General features: G+C 41.2%; 1 long non-coding RNA gene across 2 annotated transcripts in view; it reads left to right on the forward strand.

Annotated features, from left to right (window-relative positions):
- Nucleotides 1-250: 250 nt before the first annotated feature.
- The window catches only part of LOC122540576 (uncharacterized), a 124084-nt gene continuing 105840 nt past the window's right edge, over nucleotides 251-18494 (forward strand). For both annotated transcript variants that reach the window (XR_015751963.1, XR_015751962.1), the window contains exon 1: nucleotides 251-624. This is a non-coding gene — a long non-coding RNA (uncharacterized LOC122540576). The remainder of the gene's footprint in view (nucleotides 625-18494) is intronic.

Below are 18494 nucleotides of genomic sequence, written 5' to 3' on the forward strand. Positions count from 1 at the left end.
GAAAGAGAGGGGGGGGGGGGGGTAGAGAGTGTTAGAAAGATAAACAGAAGGAAAAGACATGCTGAGAATGGAGGTACTGAACGGAAAGGAGAAATGATTGAACGAAGCTGGGCGAGGGATTTTTTTTAAGGTCCCTTGCTAATTGCTGTGCCATTGATTTTTATTCACAACCGCGACTCTCCCTCCCTGACTCGCCGTGACAATGACTCTTGAAGATAGCTTCAGTTGCATTGATGGAATGATTCTGTCTCTCTCTCTCTCTCTCCCTGAGCCCACTATACCCTTCCCTCACATATTGAAGGATTCGTCGATGAGGAAAGAGAGAGAGAGGTTTATCGTTTCGAATCAATTTTCCGTGCCTTCACCACCTCCTCCCGCCCCGAGTTGTTGTTTTAAAAAAGGGGCTAAAACAATCTATCACCAAGCTGTGATCGCTCATGAATACGGGGAAGCGGTATAAAAAGCCGCAAGTGTGCTGGCCGCGTTGGCATAGCTCAGTGTACAATGTCCCAGAGAGGGAACGGGAGAGACTTGAGACTGAGTGAGATACAGACAGAAGAACATAACTGTACTCAGTAGGAGCAGCCAAACTCTCGGTCCCAGTGACACTGGCACAAGCCGCAGGTATGCAATTATTTCAACTTGGTTTTTTTTTAAGTCAGAATAACTTGTTTTTGAGTCAGAAAACTCATTTTTTTTAAATTTATAGATAATTTTAACTGTAGCGATGTGCAGGATACTGCTGTTCATTTTCAGTGTAAAGCGTGTTGCTGTTTATTAATTCCTAACTCTGTTAATGAAGTTTTTAAAAGTTTTCATCTTTAACAAGACAGATCGGTGTAACAAAAATGTTAGCGCAGGGCAGGAGCAGCAGCGGATCTGAACTCACCCACAGCCTGAAGTTTGCTTTCATTCTGGGTGGAAGATAAAATTCATTCTCCCAATCCCTCTGTTAGCCAGAAGCTTTTGGGTAGAGACAGAATTGACTTTGATTATGGCGGCTACTGTGGTCAAGTAGTCATGTATTATTCATTTTACAAATGTCAGGAGGACTGGATCTGTCATTTAATGCTGGAGGACTCTTGAAAGTTCCAAAAGTGTCCTTCAACACATCTTCAGGACTGAAGAAGATGCAACTGAACCTCCTCCACCACCTGCCAGAACTGCCAAATTTCTCCAGCAATTTTCGAAAGTAGTTAGCTAATGAAATATTTTGTACTACATCATGGTTAACATGACAAATCACTTTGAGTTTTGTTTAACTGGGTGTCCTTAGTGTTTTAATTTTGATTTATTACTGAAAAGACTTTCATATGAATGCAGAATGAGTTCCCTGTGAACATTCTGTCCAGCCATGGCAATAACTGAGAAGGCAACAATAAGCTGCCATCTCCAAGTGCTGGGCACACCATGAACTGACCCAGTGAAGTGTTTTGTGCAACGGGTCCATGTGCTGTCTGACAGACAATAGGTGTCCTGGTTCAGTGTGTCCACATACTGACCCAGTCAGAGAGCATACATATAAACTTCCCTCCTTTCTTATTAACCAGACAGGTAATGAGAGTTACAGGTATATCCATAGATTGGTCAGTTTAAATGGTTACACTGCATACAAGTTGCAGAATAATGTATTTAATCTATTTTAATTTGAGAGTTATTTTTCTCTCTCATGGGTGAATGTAAAGCCAAGCGTAGTTTAAAAATAAGGTGCTACCCATTTATAACGAATGAGGAAATATTTTTCTCTGAGAGTTGTGAGTCTTTGGAATTCCCTTCTTCATAAGGCAGTGGATGCAGAATCTTTAAACATTTTTTAAGACAGAGTTAGATGGATTCTTGTCAGAAGTCACACAAGACCTGGTTATAGTCCAACAGGTTTATTTAAAATCATAAGCTTTCGGCGCACTGCTCCTTCATCTGACATCATGTGACTTTGACTTTGTCCACCCCAGTCCAGCACCTTCACATCATAGAATCTCAATTAACAAGGGTATGAAAAATTATTGGGGCATATGCAGGAATGTAGAATTGAGGTTACAATCCGATCAGACAGGATCTTATTGAACGGTGGATCAGGCTTGAAGGGCCAAGTGGCTAACTCTTGAAACCTTCATCTTATTAAATGTTATTCCCATCATTTTCATCAGTCATATAAAAGTGTTTTCTTATGTTCACTCTTTGTATAGAGAAATGTGAAAAATGTCAAATGGAGGGGTAATGTGCTGACACTGAGAAAATCTGAGTTGGGTAGCATCCTTAAGAAGTTTCCTCATCACTTTCTTTCATTTGAAACAGTCATGATGAAGGATTTCCAAACAGGACTCTTAAATTGGAGGAGAAAATCCATCTGCCCTGTAAGGAAAACTTTCTTTCAAACATTAGTCTTAGTTGGCCAATCCTTATAAATGTTGCATATTTGCAGTTTATTGATCTCTCTATTCAGAGGAAAGACAGCAGGCATAGTATGAAGAAGTTTCAAATCCATATCACACTCTGAACTGAACAGGAACTCCGTATGACCTGGAATGTAGATTCCACTACTTTTCTAAGTTAGCTGATCTCACCTGTGACACCAGGTCAATGTTACAATTGCCCTTGGCATCCATAGTCTGAAGAAAAGAAAAAAAATACAATTTATGCTCCCAATCCCTCAGTTAGTAAATTTTGGGTAGGGACAGAATTGGCTTTAACTATGGCACCTACTGTGGTCAAGTAGTCATTTGTCATTCATTTTGCAAGTCCCAGGAGTGAGGACTTGATGCTGTCATTTAATGCTGGACGACTCTTGAAAGCTACAAAACTGTCGTCCAAAAAAATCTTTAGAACTGATGGTGATGCAACTAAACCTCCGCTACCACCTCATTAGTGGGACCAGCCCCAGATATCTCATTCCTGGGATACCTCCTGCTCTACAGATAACTGGGTTTGTTGAGCATTCTGATACATAGACTATCAAAACTAAAGCACATGAGTTGTTGCTCCAGTGCTCTTAGTAGTTGACATTACCTGCCCACCCAAGTAGGGTTCAGCTGGATGAACATTTTTTCAGTTTATATTCTTGTCTGTGTTGAATGCCAATTTGTGATTTTGCTGCATTTCTTGGTGGCCATCCTTGACTCAGTGAGTAGTGGCTCACTCTGAATCGGAAAGTCAGATCTTCATATTCCCGTTCCCAGAGACTTCAGTAGATAATACAGCCTGACCATCCCAAGGTGATATAGTTGGAGGTGCTATCTTTTTCAGATGAGACACTGACTAACCACAACACCCCTTCTTCATTCAACTCAAAGGTTCAGACAAAAGATTCCTTGGCAATATTTTGATAAAGAGCTGGGAATTTCTGCCTAATATCTGGGTCAATGTTCATCGCTTCAGCAACATCACAAGAAATAAATAATTCCTGTTACTGTTCATGGAATGTTGCTGTGTGCCACTTGGTTGTATGTTTTCTTCATTATGTGGGGACTTATTTGACTGTAAAGCTCTCTAGGAAGTCCTGAGATCTCAAAATATATTGTACAAATCCAAGTTCCTTTTTCTTGCAAATTGAAACCATCTTGCACTGGTAACTTAAATATATCCCATGGGCTTAACCAGCAACCAAACCAAGAGGACCTCTGTTATCTCATCTTAGTAAGAGCCGTAGCTGTTCAGAATCCCCTACTAGTGAGTGGCTTATGTGGATGATTTAAAATTATTTAGCCCATCCAAGTTAATTGTTAAATACAGAGCAACCTCAATTATCTGGCATTTGATTATCTGAATATCAGATTACCCAGCAAAATTGCAAAGTCCTGATGCTGGGCTAAACAATATTATCTGGCATTCGATTATCCAGAATTCGATTAACCGAGTGAAATACTGCCCACCCGTGTCCTTTGGATAATCGGGGTTTCTCTGTATTTATATGTTGCTACCTGGAATCTTTTCCCTCCTTTGTATTAATAAAATCAAACCTCCTTCCTTCTAATTATATTAAGATTAACCAGCTATGACAGTTATGTTGGTTAAAGTAAGTCTGGTGTCATTTTGCTGTTTATTCCAATATGTGTATTCCCGTGCTGTTCGATTTAGTTTGCAATGTCTGCCCATTTCACCAGTTCGTCTGTCCAAATACTTTTGAAATCTGTTGCTATCTTCCTCATTATTTGCGATGTGGATAGTTTTGTTACCATCAGCCTTTTCGGTGATGTTCTGTGTACCCAGGTTATTAATACATTTAAATGAAGCAAAGAACTACAGATGCTGGGGATCTGAAACAAAAACACCCCAGATCCAACCCTGCAATTTGGCCTTCTTGACCTGTCCTACCTATCCATCTTCCTTCCCACCTATCCACTTCATCCTCCCCTTCGACCTCTCATTATCACCCCACATTGCATCTACCTTCACCCACTCCCATCCTCTTAATGAGGGAGTCACAGAGGGAATGGTCTCTGCAGAATGCTGAAAGGGGTGTGATGAGAAATATATATGTCTGGTGATGGGCTCTGACTGTAGTTGGTGGAAATGGCAGGGGATGATGTGTTGTAACTAGAGATTAGTGGGGTGGAAGGTGAGGACCGGGGGGGTTCTATCCTTGTTGTGGTTGGAGAGGTGGCGCTCAAGGACAGAGATGCGGGAAATAGAGGAGATGTGCTGAAGTGCATTGTTCATCAGGTAGGAGGGGAATTTATGGTTATGGAGTGGAACTGCTCCTCCTGGGAGCAGACATGGCAGAAGCAGAGGAATTGGGAGTAAGGGATCACATTTTTATGGAGGGGGGAGTCGAGTGGGAGGAGTTGTAGTCCAGGTAGCTGTGGGAGTAGGCCGTTTTGAAATAGATGTCTGTGTTGAGTCGGTCACCGGAGAATTTTTGATTACGGACAAAATAGGAAAATGATACTGCTTTAAACCAGAGAAACTGTAGAGGGAAATGTTGCCGCTTTAAAATGAGTTATTGGATCTCATTGTGAGCCATATTTGCATTGTTGCCTTTTTCAAGCAGGGGGAGAGAGTAGGCAGGCCTCTTCAGCACTATGGTGTTTGGGGAATTTTGCCCAAAAACAGTTTATCGATTGCTTTTTCAGTCAGGACCAGTTGTATAGGTTAGGAGTGCTCAACATGATGCAACTGTCCAGCCTCTGGCAAGTGGACAGCCTATGTGTAAACAGTACAGTGGCAGAAAACCTCTGGACTCGTAAAAATACAACATCCTTTCTCTTCTTGTCAAGAAACAACAAAGAATTTGAAAGACAACTAGCTACCCTCTCTTGCTATATATCATAAACTAATTAGTGCACTAAACACTCAGTGTCTTCAGTAAACAACTAAGCGGGCTTGGAAAGAAGAAGACTCAAGATAAAAAGGACTTGGAAGAAGTAAACAAGTACCTTACTTAATCCTGTGGGTTGGTGCTATTGAACTGTGTTCTTCTGCTATTTTATTTCTCCACCGACAGCATCTGTTTTGTTTATGGTTTGTCATATTGCATGTGTTAAGGGGCAGAGTTTAAGGTAAATTTACAAGTTAATAGTCTATGTTTTGTTTACCTGTGATTAGAACTGATTTGTTTGTCATAAACAGTAATTTCCTAAGTACAGAAACCTAATCGGTTCATTCTATTGATCTGAGTTTGTCAGCCAGGTAAATTGAAGATTTTGGGTGATTTGATTAAATGCCTAACTTGTGTGATGAAGTACTGGAGCTTGAGTTTCAGCGCACTCTCCCAAATGGTCACGAGAGTATTGACACATGATGTGGTGTCAATCAAGTGGGCTGCCTTGCTTTGGATTGTGCCAGCTTCTTGTGTTGTTGGAGCTACCCTCAACTCGGTAAGTGGGAAGTATTTCATCACAATCCTGACTCGTGCCTTGTAGATGCTGGCACTATCATCAGCATTAATTCCATCCAGTGAAGATGAGACAATAATGGGGTCTTACTTTGCACAATATAACATGACACAGCTCTCGCATGCTGGATGATACCAAAGGAAGATCTAAGCTGATTTTACTATCTGCCTGTCTGCACAGAGTTTAATTGTCCATACACAACTCTTCTTTGTACTGAGAAGCCCATCTTGTATTAAGTTGCATATTAGTTTGGGATGAGGTAAGGGATGGATTTGTGGCATGAGGCTTTCCTTATTTCTTTGCTGAAGAAAGTTCATCATCAACCTAAATAACAGATACTTCCCTCTCATGCATGTCCAGCTTCCAATTTACAGCATTTACTATACATTGAGTCCTTTAACATAAACCTAGGAGTGATCTTGAACTAATTTTAATGTGCTAATACTGGAGGTAGTGGACAAGTGACCAAAAACTTGGTCAAAGAGTTATCAGAAATGTCCTAATCATAGAATCCCTAAAGTATGGAAGCAGGCTATTTGTTGAAAATGTGTTTCCTGAAGAAGGGCTTATGCCCGAAACGTCGATTTTCCTGTTCCTTGGATGCTGCCTGACCTGCTGTACTTTTCCAGCAACACATTTTCAGCTCTGATCTCCAGCATCTGCAGTCCTCACTTTCTCCTCCAAGCAGGCTATTTGGCCTATCGAGTCCACACCAACTCTCTGAAGAGCATCCCCCCCACACCCTACATTTCACATGGCTAATCCATCTAACCTGCGCATCTTTAGACTGTGGGCAGAGGGAGAATGTGCAAACTCCACACAGTCACCCAAGGCTGGAATCAAATCTAGGTGAAAGTGAGGATTGCAGATGCTGGAGATCAGAGTCAAGATTAGAGTGGTGCTGGAAAAGCACAGCAGGTCAGGCAGCATCCGAGGAGCAGGAACCATTCTTCCTACATTGATGACTGCATTGGCACCACCTTGTGCTCCCGTGAGGAGGTTGAGCAGTTAATCAACTTCACCAACACATTCCACCCCGACCTTAAATTCACCTGGACCATCTCTGACACCTCCCTCTCCTTCCTGGACCTCTCCATCTCCATCGATGATGACCAACTTAACACTGACGTTTTTTTACAAACCCACTGACTCCCACAGCTACCTGGATTACACCTCTTTCCACCCTACCTCCTGCAAAAATGCTATCCTGTATTCCCAATTCCTCCGCCTCCGCAGTATCTGCTCCTAGGAGGAACAGTTCCACCACAGAACACACCAGATGGCCTCCTTCTTTAAAGACCGTAATTTCCCTTCCCATGTGGTTGAAGATGCCCTCCAACGCATCTTGTCGACATCCCGCACCTCCGCCCTCAAATCCACCCCTCCAATCGCAACAAGGACATATCCCCTCTGGTCCTCACTTCCCACCCCACCAAACTCTGTATAAACCGCATCATCCGCTGACATTTCTGCCACCTACAAATGGACCCCATAACCAGGGATATATTTCCCTCCCCATCCCTATCCTCTTACCACAAAGACTGTTCCCTCTGGGACTACCTGGTCAGGTCCATGCTCCCCAACAACCCACCCTCCCCTCCTGGCACCTTCCCCTGCCAGGAATTGCAAAACCTGCGCCCATACCTCCCCCCTCACCTTCATCCAAGGCCCAAAGGAACCTTCCACATCCATCAATGTTTCACCTACACATCCACAAATGTCATTTATTATATCTGTTGCTCCCGATGTGGTCTCCTTTACATTGGGGAGACTGGACGCCTCCTCGCTTCAGGGAACATCTCCGGGACACCTGCACCAATCAACCCCACCGCCCTCTGGCCCAACATTTCAACTCCCCCTCCCACTCTGCTGATGACATGCAGGTCCTGGATCTCCTCCATCGCCACTCCCTCACCACCCGACGCCTGGAGGAAGAACACCTCGTCTTCCGCCTCGGAACACTTCAACCCCATGGCATCAATGTGGACTTCACCAGTTTCCTCATTTCCCCTCCCCCCCCCTTACCCCAGTTCCAACCTGCCAGCTCAGCACTGTCCCCATGACCTGTCCTACCTGCCAATCTTCCTTCCCACCTATCCGCTCCACCCTCCTCTCCGACCTATCACCTTCATCCCCACCTCCATCCACCTATTGCACTCTTAGCTACCTTCTGCCCAGACCCACCCCCTCCCATTTATCTCTCCACCCCAGAGGTTCCCTGCCTCATTCCTGATGAAGGGCTTTTGCCTGAAACATTAATTTTCCTGCTCCTCGGATGCTGCCTGACCTGCTATACTTTTCCAGCACCACTCTAATCTTGAATCAAACCCAGGTCCCTAGCACTGTGAGGCAGCAGTGCTAACCATTGAGCCACTATGCTGCCCTGGATGGTAAAATTTCAGGCAGAATTCCAGACTGGATCTACAATTTGTCAGCAGTGAAGTAATGACAATATTGGAAACACAAGAGGATAAAGTTGGAGGACAACAGACAGGGTCTGGGTCTGAAGGAATTTGTAGAGACCACGGGGTGTGAGCTCATGGTAGGATTTGGAAACAGAATTGAGAATTTAATTACTGAGCCACTGCAGGTTAGATTCGAGAAAAGATCTAGATTGTCCATTTACCACACTGTCCAGTTCATAGCTAGATGTTGACTTTCAGTTGAGGGTTCAGGAAGAAGTTTGCAATGAGGACAGTGTGTCAGAGAATAGAGTTTTGCAGATTGTCAACTGGTGATGTGGAAACATGTGTAATATTGAAAACAAAGAAAATCAATAGCCTGTTCTTAACATTGTATTGATAACCTTAACGCACTTGCCACAGCCTTTTGTCATTGAGTGTATAGATTTCTTGGCTCAAAACCAGGAAAAAAGATTAAATTAATGTTTGTTTATCAGAAAATAGTGATTTTTTTTGTGTGGGTGATTTTTGACTTTGGCTGATGGATCTTGCCTTGTTAAAGGAATGAAATTGGAGTTTGGCATTTTAAAGTCAGAGTGCAGCTTTCAGATTGTTTTCATTAGCTTGGGAGGTTTTGTTCAGTTCTGCTTTTCTTTGAAGTTGTCATAACATTAATATTGAACACTTGAACGACTGAAATAGACTAGTGAGGAACTAGAATTGCATCTTGAAGGGCCGCACAAAATATTTACCCCTCCAAAAGCGAAACTGTTAAGTACCATTTGATTGGCCACTTGTACCATCTTTTTTGTGGCCGTTTACTGTGTACCAATTGGCTACTTCATGTTCTTATTAAACAGTACCTAGACGTAGCACTTTATTTGACTGTACAGTGCTTTATGTTGTGAGGGTGTGAAAGACACTAAGTAAACAGAAGGCTTCTTATCTTTGCTTAACAGTGAACCAAATGTATGTACATTTTATTGAGGAGGTAGATTACATTGAGTGACAGGTGTGAGATATTAACAAAGGCTAACAGAGTCAGAGTTCTGGAAGGACAGACTGCGGAGAAAGGTGATTTTCCCAAACCTACCCAAATTTCGAACCAGAACAATGAGCTGTTAAAAAGCTGTCAGCACTTGTGACCCACTGTCCATGAGTAGCAGCATGTGTGCGTAAAGAAAGGACAAAAACCTGCATGGGGGGAGCAAGCATTTGCTCTTAAATTATATTGTAACAAAGCTGTGAACTTGTCTGAATCTAACAACATCTTGTGTTATTTTGCTTATTGGTTTTTACATTTCAGGAGGTTCTGATCTGGGCCCTTCCTTCATGCTTGACACATTTCTTTTGTCTTCCAATTCTCTCTCAATGTCAAATATTCCATAGTGTTTGACAATTAATAGGTTAGTTTAAAAGTCAAATGTGAGCAGAAACTGGTTCAGTGCTTCACTAGAGTATATGAGCTGGTGTCTCCTCACAAGAATAAATCAATCCTTTCTCCTTTGAGGGTCTTGACTTTATTGGGCGATAATGTGCTATCTTAATTTGTCATCCTAAGGACTGCAGTTGCCAACATACCTTTTCCTATGTATGGAGTTCTGACATTTTAAAGAGTCAAGTGTCCCATATTTTACGATCTGTAGATTGTATATATTGCATGGCACAGACTCACTTATAGAATCCAGTGATCTCAATTTGATGTTCATATAAAAAGATTTAGTAAGTGTAGTTAAATCCTTCTCAAGTAACCAAAACTCAGACATGCAGGGAGGAAGAAATAAAAAAAAGTCTTTCAAGTGGCAAATGTCTGAGCCTTATTGATTTTGTATTTATAGATGTGCAGACGTGGATTTCACTTTCCCTCAAAAGGACGATCAAGGTTGTGATTTAACAGTGAGATGTGGTTCAAGGAATGAATGCTAATGAAGCAATAAATGAGAATGTTTGTAACATCAAGCAAAGTAGGATGAGATAAAAGCATTGTTGTCCTACAGTGGAAGCTGGACATTAACATATTGCAAAACATGAATACATTCATAATTGGTGAGTGGTGGTTGCATAAAAATACTTGGAACTTGGAAAGTGCTGACATTCTGGAGTGTCTTGACTGTGAGTGACATTTGAGCATTTGCATAACATTGATCGGTCCTGAAAACAGTTTTAAAATTCTTATCCAAAAGTGCAAATCCTACCATGGCCTTGATCCCTGTCTATATCACTAACCTTAGTAAGCCCTACAACCTACTGGTATCGGCATTCTTCAGTTTTGGCCTCCTGTATGTTCCTGATTTCCGTCACCCCACAAACAATTTCCATGTCTTCAGCTGTCCATATCCAAATTCTAAAACTTCCCTCTTCTCCTCTCTATTTTTCCCCCCTCCAACACAATGCTCCTTAAAACCTCCTGCCTTTACAACATAGAACATAGATCATCAAACAGTACAGCATAGGACTGGGCCCTTTGGCCCACGATGTTGCGCTGAATATGACACCAAATTAAACTAATCTCTTCTGCCTGCCCTTGGTCCATATCTCTCCATTCTTTGCATATTCATGTGCTTATCTAAAAGTCTCTCAAATATCCCTTTCATATCTGTCTCCACCACCAACCCTGGCCATGTGTTCCACACTCCTACCACTCTCTGGGGGAAAAAACTTGCCCCTCACATCTCCTTTGAACTTTTTCCTTCTTGCCTTAAATGCATGCCCCGCAGCTTTAGACATTTCAACTCTGGGGGAAAACATTGTGACTGTCAACATTTTGATCAAGCATTTTGCCATTGGCCCTAATATTTTCTTTTGACTTGGTGTCAGTTTCTTGTCAGATAATGCCTCTTACTAACTGAATCCAGGTTACATCTTGGCATCTCCCAATGTGGTGTTGCGAGGATACACAAATCTCTTGTTTTTGCTTGCAGTGTGATTAGTTTACCCTAACTGTTCTGAATAGCTCATTCATTATTGTTGGGAATCCTGAAGGTTGGAAGAGAGATAGCCCATGGGTATTTTTCATCTCCTTGCCTCCAGAAAGCTGCGCTTGCCTTTGGAGAATTTACAATAAAGGATCGCAAGATTTATTCCTGAAATGAGTGGGCTGTACTATGAGGAGATATTTGAACAGAATGGGCTTGTACAATCTGAAGTATGAAAATATGAGGAGATTATCTCATTCAGTGTATTTAAAAAAACCCACTTCTTGGAGGGATTGACCAAGCAGATGCTGAGGGGTGGTTTCCCCTGCTGGAGAACATAGAAGTGGAGGCCACAGATTCAAGAGAAGAGCTCAGTGATTTAGAACTGAAGTGAGATTTTGTTTCATTAAGAGAACTGGAAATCTTTGAAATTCTGTTTCCCAGAAAGATGTGGTGTGGAAGCTCAGTTATTTAGTATATGTGAGGATGAGGTCAACAGATTTTTGGACTCTAAGGCTATGGAGATCTGGGGAATGGATGGGAAGTTGAAATTGTAATAGAAGATCAGTTACAGTCTCATTAAATGTTGGAGCAGGTTGGAGGGCTGTTCTCCTGCTCCTCTTCTCTACATTATGAAAATGCCTAGACATACAGTATCAACTAGATGGAAAAGAGTGAGAGAAATTGAGATGAGCTAAGCTTGAGATCTCAACAAGATTTATCTCCTTATCTGGTAGCCAACCTCCATACAGTGCTTCCTTCAGAAGTTCCTCTGAGACAGGAACCCAGTGGAATGATCTTTGTAACCTTCTTCACACTGATACACAAAAAACAATTGTCTGATCACTATATTTTTTTTAGAAATGTGAGCTCACCGATTTAGACATGAGCAACTAACCTTGTTAAGGGGAAAAAGATTGCCAAGCCCACCTGGTCAGGCCTATATATGACTCCAGACTCGTAACAATGTAGTTATAGAGTCATAAAGTCATACAGCATGAAAATAGACTCTTTGGTTCATGCTGACCAGTTGACTCTTAAGTGCCCTTTTAGATGGCCCACTGAACCATTCTCTGTACCAAGCTGCTGCAAAAATGTCCAATTGCAGCAGTTTAAAAGGGTGGCTTACCACCATCTTGTCAAGGGAAATTGGGAATAGGCAACAAGTTCTGGGCTTGCCACTAACTTTCACATTCATGAATGAACAAAAAACTCTATAGCAATTCTTTTAGGAAGGAATGGTCTGAGAACCCATAACATTTTCCTCCAACTGTAAAGGCATTTTGTCATTATAGTTGTTTAAACTGACTCATGGGATATGAAAATTGCTATCTGGGCCAGCATTTATTACCCATCACTGGTTGTCCTTGAGAAGGTGGTGATGAGCTGACCTTTTTGAAGCCCAGCAGTCCATGTGCCGTCAGTAGATCCACAATATTAGTGGAACTCTGGAACAGATGAACAATTGGAGAAGTTGGAAATCCTCAATTATGTGTTGCATTTACTCCCTTTCATAGCAGCTGGCTGACGCTGGGAATTCCATGGTACTGGATTTTGTGGAATATTCAAAGGAAGCCAATGATCTTGGTTTGGGGAAGGGAGGGGGGAAATGACATTTTAGTTGTGGAGTTCTGATGTGTGATTGTTTCTAAGCTCTCTAAGTGGTGAAGACCTCCCTGAAGAATGAGAGACTGTAGTGAAGGTAAAGGGAGTGAGCAGTGGAGGACTGGATAATGAGTAGGCCAACACTGTAGTCTTTCAGAGGGAGAACCTGGATTCAAATACAGTCCAAAGTGACGCAGTGCAAGTATCTTCAACTGGACTAACTTCTAAGTGCTATGAGAAATCTGTTTAAACAGTTCCAATGTAATGATTTGGTATTGACCTTTAGTGTAAATCTCATTCTTAAATTAGTGGCAAATTCAGAGAAAATTCAGGTTAGAAAATATTTGGTGTGAGAAATGGAACTTGTTGTATTATCAGATTAGAAAGTGGACTTAAGGTGGAGGTTGAGGTTTCTTGTAGACAGAGATTGATAAAACATGCCTATATCTGAGTTAGGAACAGGTTATTGGGCCCCTCAAGTCCGCTCTGCCACTTAATAAGATTATGGTTGATCTGATGGTATGTCCACTCCATATTCCCACCTACCCACATGCCCTTTCATTCCCCTATTTGCCAAGAACCTATCCATCCCTTTTTGCTTTAAAATATTCCAAGCTCTGCTCCCATTCCCCTTTTTGAGGAATTGAGTTCCAAACCCTTATGATAGTTTAGAGAAATTCTTGGCATTATCTTCAATTGGAAACCAACAACATCCCCTCATTCGAGGGGGAGCAGTGGTGTAGTAGCAAAGTCACTGGACTAGTAATCCAGAACCATCGGCCAAAATTCTGTGAACACTACTTCAAATCCTACCATAGCAAATGGTGACAATTGAGTTATAGAAATTCTGCATGTAATAAAAAACTAACCTAATGGAGACTATATGACTACTGTTGATTGTTGTAAAGGCCCATCTGATTCACTTGTCTTTTTAGGAAGGATATCTACTGAAATACCCTCTGGGCAATTAGAGATAGGCAATAAATACTGACCTAGCCAGCAACACCCATATTTCATGAATGAAATTTTTAAAAAAATTCTCCATACAAAGAGACACCCTTTCCACGTACATCCTGTCAAATCCTCTCAGGATCTTGCCACTCGCTCTTTCAAACTCCAGAGAATACTAGCCTAACCTTCTCTGAACTTTCCTGCATTTACAGCTTTTAGTCAAGGAGACTAGTACTGTACACAGTCCTCCAGATATGGTCTTACCAGTCCCTTTTTATCACAGAAATGTAATTTCCCTATGTTTGTATTCTATTCCTCTTCTAATAAAAGACAATATTTCATCAGCTTTCTAATTTCAATTCTATGCCTGCATAATAACCTTTTTGAAATTCATACACTAGGATACCTAGATCCCTCTGCATCTCAGAACTCTGCAATTCTCACTGTTTAGGTATTTTTGTCAGCCAAAAATGGACAATTTCATATTTTTCACTTCATGCTCCATATTTGGATGTTTTCAATGGAGGTAGAATTGTTTAATTTCTGAGCACCAATATACCTTAACATTCTTAATCACAACATGCACAATTATTTTACAAAATCTTTTGCAAGGTGTTTTTATTCAATTGCTGCTTATACTGTCATGGTAAATGTGTCTGTGTGAAAGGACTGCTGCCAAGATTTCAACATACTTTTGTCATTTCCATCAATGGATCTAATATTATTGTAAATCTCCTCCGAGTTTGACATTCTGAGGTTGTTTTGGAAATGTAATTTAGTGTGATGGCTTCAAAAAATCTTCCAACCCTCTTGCAAAATCAAATGAGCTACATTACTGATCTTGTTTAAACAATTTGGTTTTGTTGATGTTCTCTCTCGAATTCTGTCCGCCAATCACAAAGTCCCAATACCCAATATACATGGCAAAAAGATTGTCACTCCATCTCCCATAATACCTTTTTAAAAAAACCTTTTGTAAATCTGTCAGCCATGCTCCAGTGGTACTGTCATTTCCTCCAAACTAGGTTGGAGTATTCAAACTCTAATTCAGAAACCTGAATATAATCTTGATAGGGTGCTGCACTTTCGGACGTACATTTACCAACTCTGGAGATTTCACAAACCCATCTACACCCATGTTCTAGCAGTTAGTAAGCTGTTCTTGTGACACATGTGCTTTCTACACCAATTGGTGAGCAAACTGACTCATTAATTTCTCTTGACTGTGAGAAATTTTCATAGAAAATAAAAATATTAATTCATCATGATTTTTCTCCAAGGTTGCACACAGCAGTGTCCTAGATTAATCTAAAGATCATGGAGTGTTGACAATCCTAGCTGGAAGTGCCATCTTTCAATTGAAGTGTTGATCATTACCCCTCCACCATTACCCCTCATTACTCCATTACCCTTATTAAATATAACATTCATTATCATCATTACCTTAACTTGATGTTAAAAAATCCCATAGCAGTAATTGAAGAAGAGCAGGAAAGTTCTTCATGGTGTTTTGATCAATATTTATCCCTTAACCAACATTTAAATAAATCATCCTGTTGTTATCACATAAATTTGTGGAATTGTGCTGTGTGAAATGACTACTGAATATCCTATGTTACAACAGGAACTATCACAAGGTTTACGTCATTGGCTATTTGGAAAAGATGATCCAGTGTAACCCGGGTTTGTATTGGCTAAACATCACACTGGCCAATCATTTGTTTACTGGAGGACTTGACTGGAATAGTTGTTTTCAAAATAAAATCTGATTTTGGACTTCCCCCTGCTTTGTGAGTTATCAAAAGTGGATTCCTTCAGCAATGATAGATCTTCATTAAGCTCATTATACCTTCAGATGTTCTCCAACCCCAAAGGTTCAATGCTGATGCAACTTATTATCAGAGGAAAGCAGACTGAAGCAACTTAAAAGATTTAACTTTCAACAGTACTGACAGCAAATGTTAGAGAATCCAGATTACAAAAGAGCTCCCTTACCCTGTGCAAAACTAGCAAGAAATCCCACAGGATTATGAAAATGATCTCTTAATGTTGAGATGTACAAACTGAAAAATTAATGTGGTTGGAATAATGCCAACCAAAGTAATGGAAGTAGAAAGATACTGATATTCAATGGATAATGGACATAAACATGGGATTAGTGGTGGAAGCATTAAGGGCAATTTTTAAAAAGTTATTCATTCATGGGATGAGGGCGTTGCTGGCTCGGCCAGCATTTATTGTCAATCCCTAATTGCCAGAGGACAGATAGGAGTCAATCACATTGCTGTAGGTCTGGAGTCATCTGTAGGCCAGAGGTTAGATCAGATCTGTTGTTGTTTGGCTACAGAATACATTTTCCTTGGTTTCTGAGAGAAACAAGATTAGCCATTATTTAACAGTTAATTATGTAAATTTGCAAAAACGTGAATAGACAGGAGGGAAAAAGCCAGGAAATGAAGTAAGTTCACAAACTAATGCCTGGATAGGCTTGATTTGGGACTTGAACTATAGTGTCTGTGATTCTGGAGTCCTTGTAGTGAGAGTCAGTGTAAATGGAGATTTGAACTTAAATGGGTCATTCGGCTTGCCTTATTCCCTGACTTTGTTTGTGTGCTTATATCTGAAATATGTTGTGGGCTAGTCAGCACTTGGAAATGTAAAATAGGTTAATGTTCTGGTTGTGGCAAAGAAGAAAGCTCCATTCTTCATGTTCTTGTACTTAGCTGCATTAATGGACCAGCTCTTTGATGTGAAAGCTTGCAATGGAATCACAAGAAGCACTGGACACTGGGAAAGAATTAGAAGCAGACTGAAAGAAAACCTTGCATTTATTTCACAACTCATGATGTCCCAAAACACATTACAGAAACTACACATTGGCTACTGGGAACCAGTTTGTGCACAGTGAGTTTCCACAAGCAATGGAAACAATAACCAGACAGACATCCATTGCAGAATCACCATAAGGTACTGTAGGCCCTTCAACCCCTTGAGCATGCTCCACCATTCAATAGGATCATGGCTGATCCGACATTCCTCGCATCCACATTCCTACCCTTTCCCTCTAACCCCGATTCCCTGACCGATCAGGAATCTATCTCAGACTTGAATATACGCAAAGACTTTGCTCCCATAGCTCTCTGTGGCAGAGTTCTAAAGCAACTCAACCCTCTGGAGAAAACAAATTCCTCCTCATTTCAGTCTTGAATTAGCACCACTTTATTCTGAGACTATGCCCTCTGCTCTTACACTCTCCCACGAGGGGAAAGATGCTCTTAGCATTGACCCTGTCAAAACTTCAAGCATCCTACAAGTTTCACTGAAATCACCTCTCATTCTCATAAACTCCAGTGAGTAGAATCCTGACTTGTTTAGCCATTGCTCAAAAACCAACCCCTTCATATCAAGGATCATCCCAGTGAATCTTCTTTGGACTACCTCCAATGGAATAATATTTTTCTTTAAATAACAAAACCAAAACTGCTCACAGTACTCTAGATGTGGTCATATCAGCTGCAGTAGATCTTGTCCAAACCCCCGACAGAATAGCACCCATTCTGTAGGAGCAAATTACCGCAGATGCTGGAAACTGTACTGAAGACAACAAATGCTGGATATCACAGCAGCTCAGACAGCATCCACAGAGAAAGAGCAAGCTAACGTTTTGAGTCCAGATGACTCCATGCACAGTTGTGCATTTGTTGTTGTCAGTACAGATTACCATTCTTAGATGAATGTCCCTAGTGCAGTATTGAAGGAGTGCTGAAAACAAAAAATGCTGGAAATCACAGGGGGTCAGGCAGCATCCATGGAGATGCACAGAGTTCTGATGAACAGTCATCTGGACTCAAAATGTTAGCTTGCTCTCTTTCTGTGGATGCTGTCTGAGCTGCTGTGATTTCCAGCATTTTTTGTTTTCAGCACTCCTTCATTACTACACTCGGGGCGTTCATCTGACTAAGAATGATAATAAACCTGATTGTATTGAATGTCTTGCAACATTGCTGCCCTCCAAATCATGATGAAAATAGTTCTGTTTATCTGACCATTTTCCCTCTCCAAATTAAGCTTGCAAAGCATTTCCTTCCTAAGGACAGTGCCCCTTTAAATGTACAGACTCGATCTGGAAAGGGAAAATGACTGTTGTAAATCAAACTGTAGGGGAGGAAACCCGTTCAGACATATTTGTTTTGGGATTGAAACAAGACCTAGCAATGTGAGAAGAGCACTCCTTGAAGATAGGTGTCTAATGCTGGCTCAAAAGCAGCTCACTTTCTGCCTGAATAATCTTTGCAGTTAACAGAGTATGACTCCAGAATTTCACCATTCAAAATGCTTTCAGGTTCTTCAGCACAACCAAGGGTTTACAGATCTGTGCATGCCAGGATGCAGCTGACATGCAGACTAAAAGCATTAGGGTCGATGGGTCATCTGTCTGGAGGTCAAAGTTCGAATGTCCTTGGCTTTGATCAGTTATGACATATTCTTTAGACACAGCTGCCAGTTTGGGGGCAGGGGCCATATTTTCTTTACTTCGCTTTTCAAACCCCTTGTGTGTTGATATTAACTTGGTGAAGGTTTGGGATTCTAAAATGTGTACAAAAAGGAAAAGTTGATGGATATTAACAGTATTGCACTGTGGAAAAAGCAGGTGGGAGCGTGTGTTCTCCATCTGGTGTAACACACACAATGTAAAGATGACGAGCTAATGCTGTGATTGGCTGCTCCCTGCTCAGTGCCCCAGACAGAGCACATAGCAAAGGATAAAGTTGCCAACTTTCCAGGATTGC

This window comes from Chiloscyllium plagiosum, unplaced genomic scaffold, assembly GCF_037043375.1.
Source record: "Chiloscyllium plagiosum isolate Xiang-an unplaced genomic scaffold, Cpla_swu_hap1 HiC_scaffold_29, whole genome shotgun sequence".
Taxonomy (NCBI): domain Eukaryota; kingdom Metazoa; phylum Chordata; class Chondrichthyes; order Orectolobiformes; family Hemiscylliidae; genus Chiloscyllium; species Chiloscyllium plagiosum.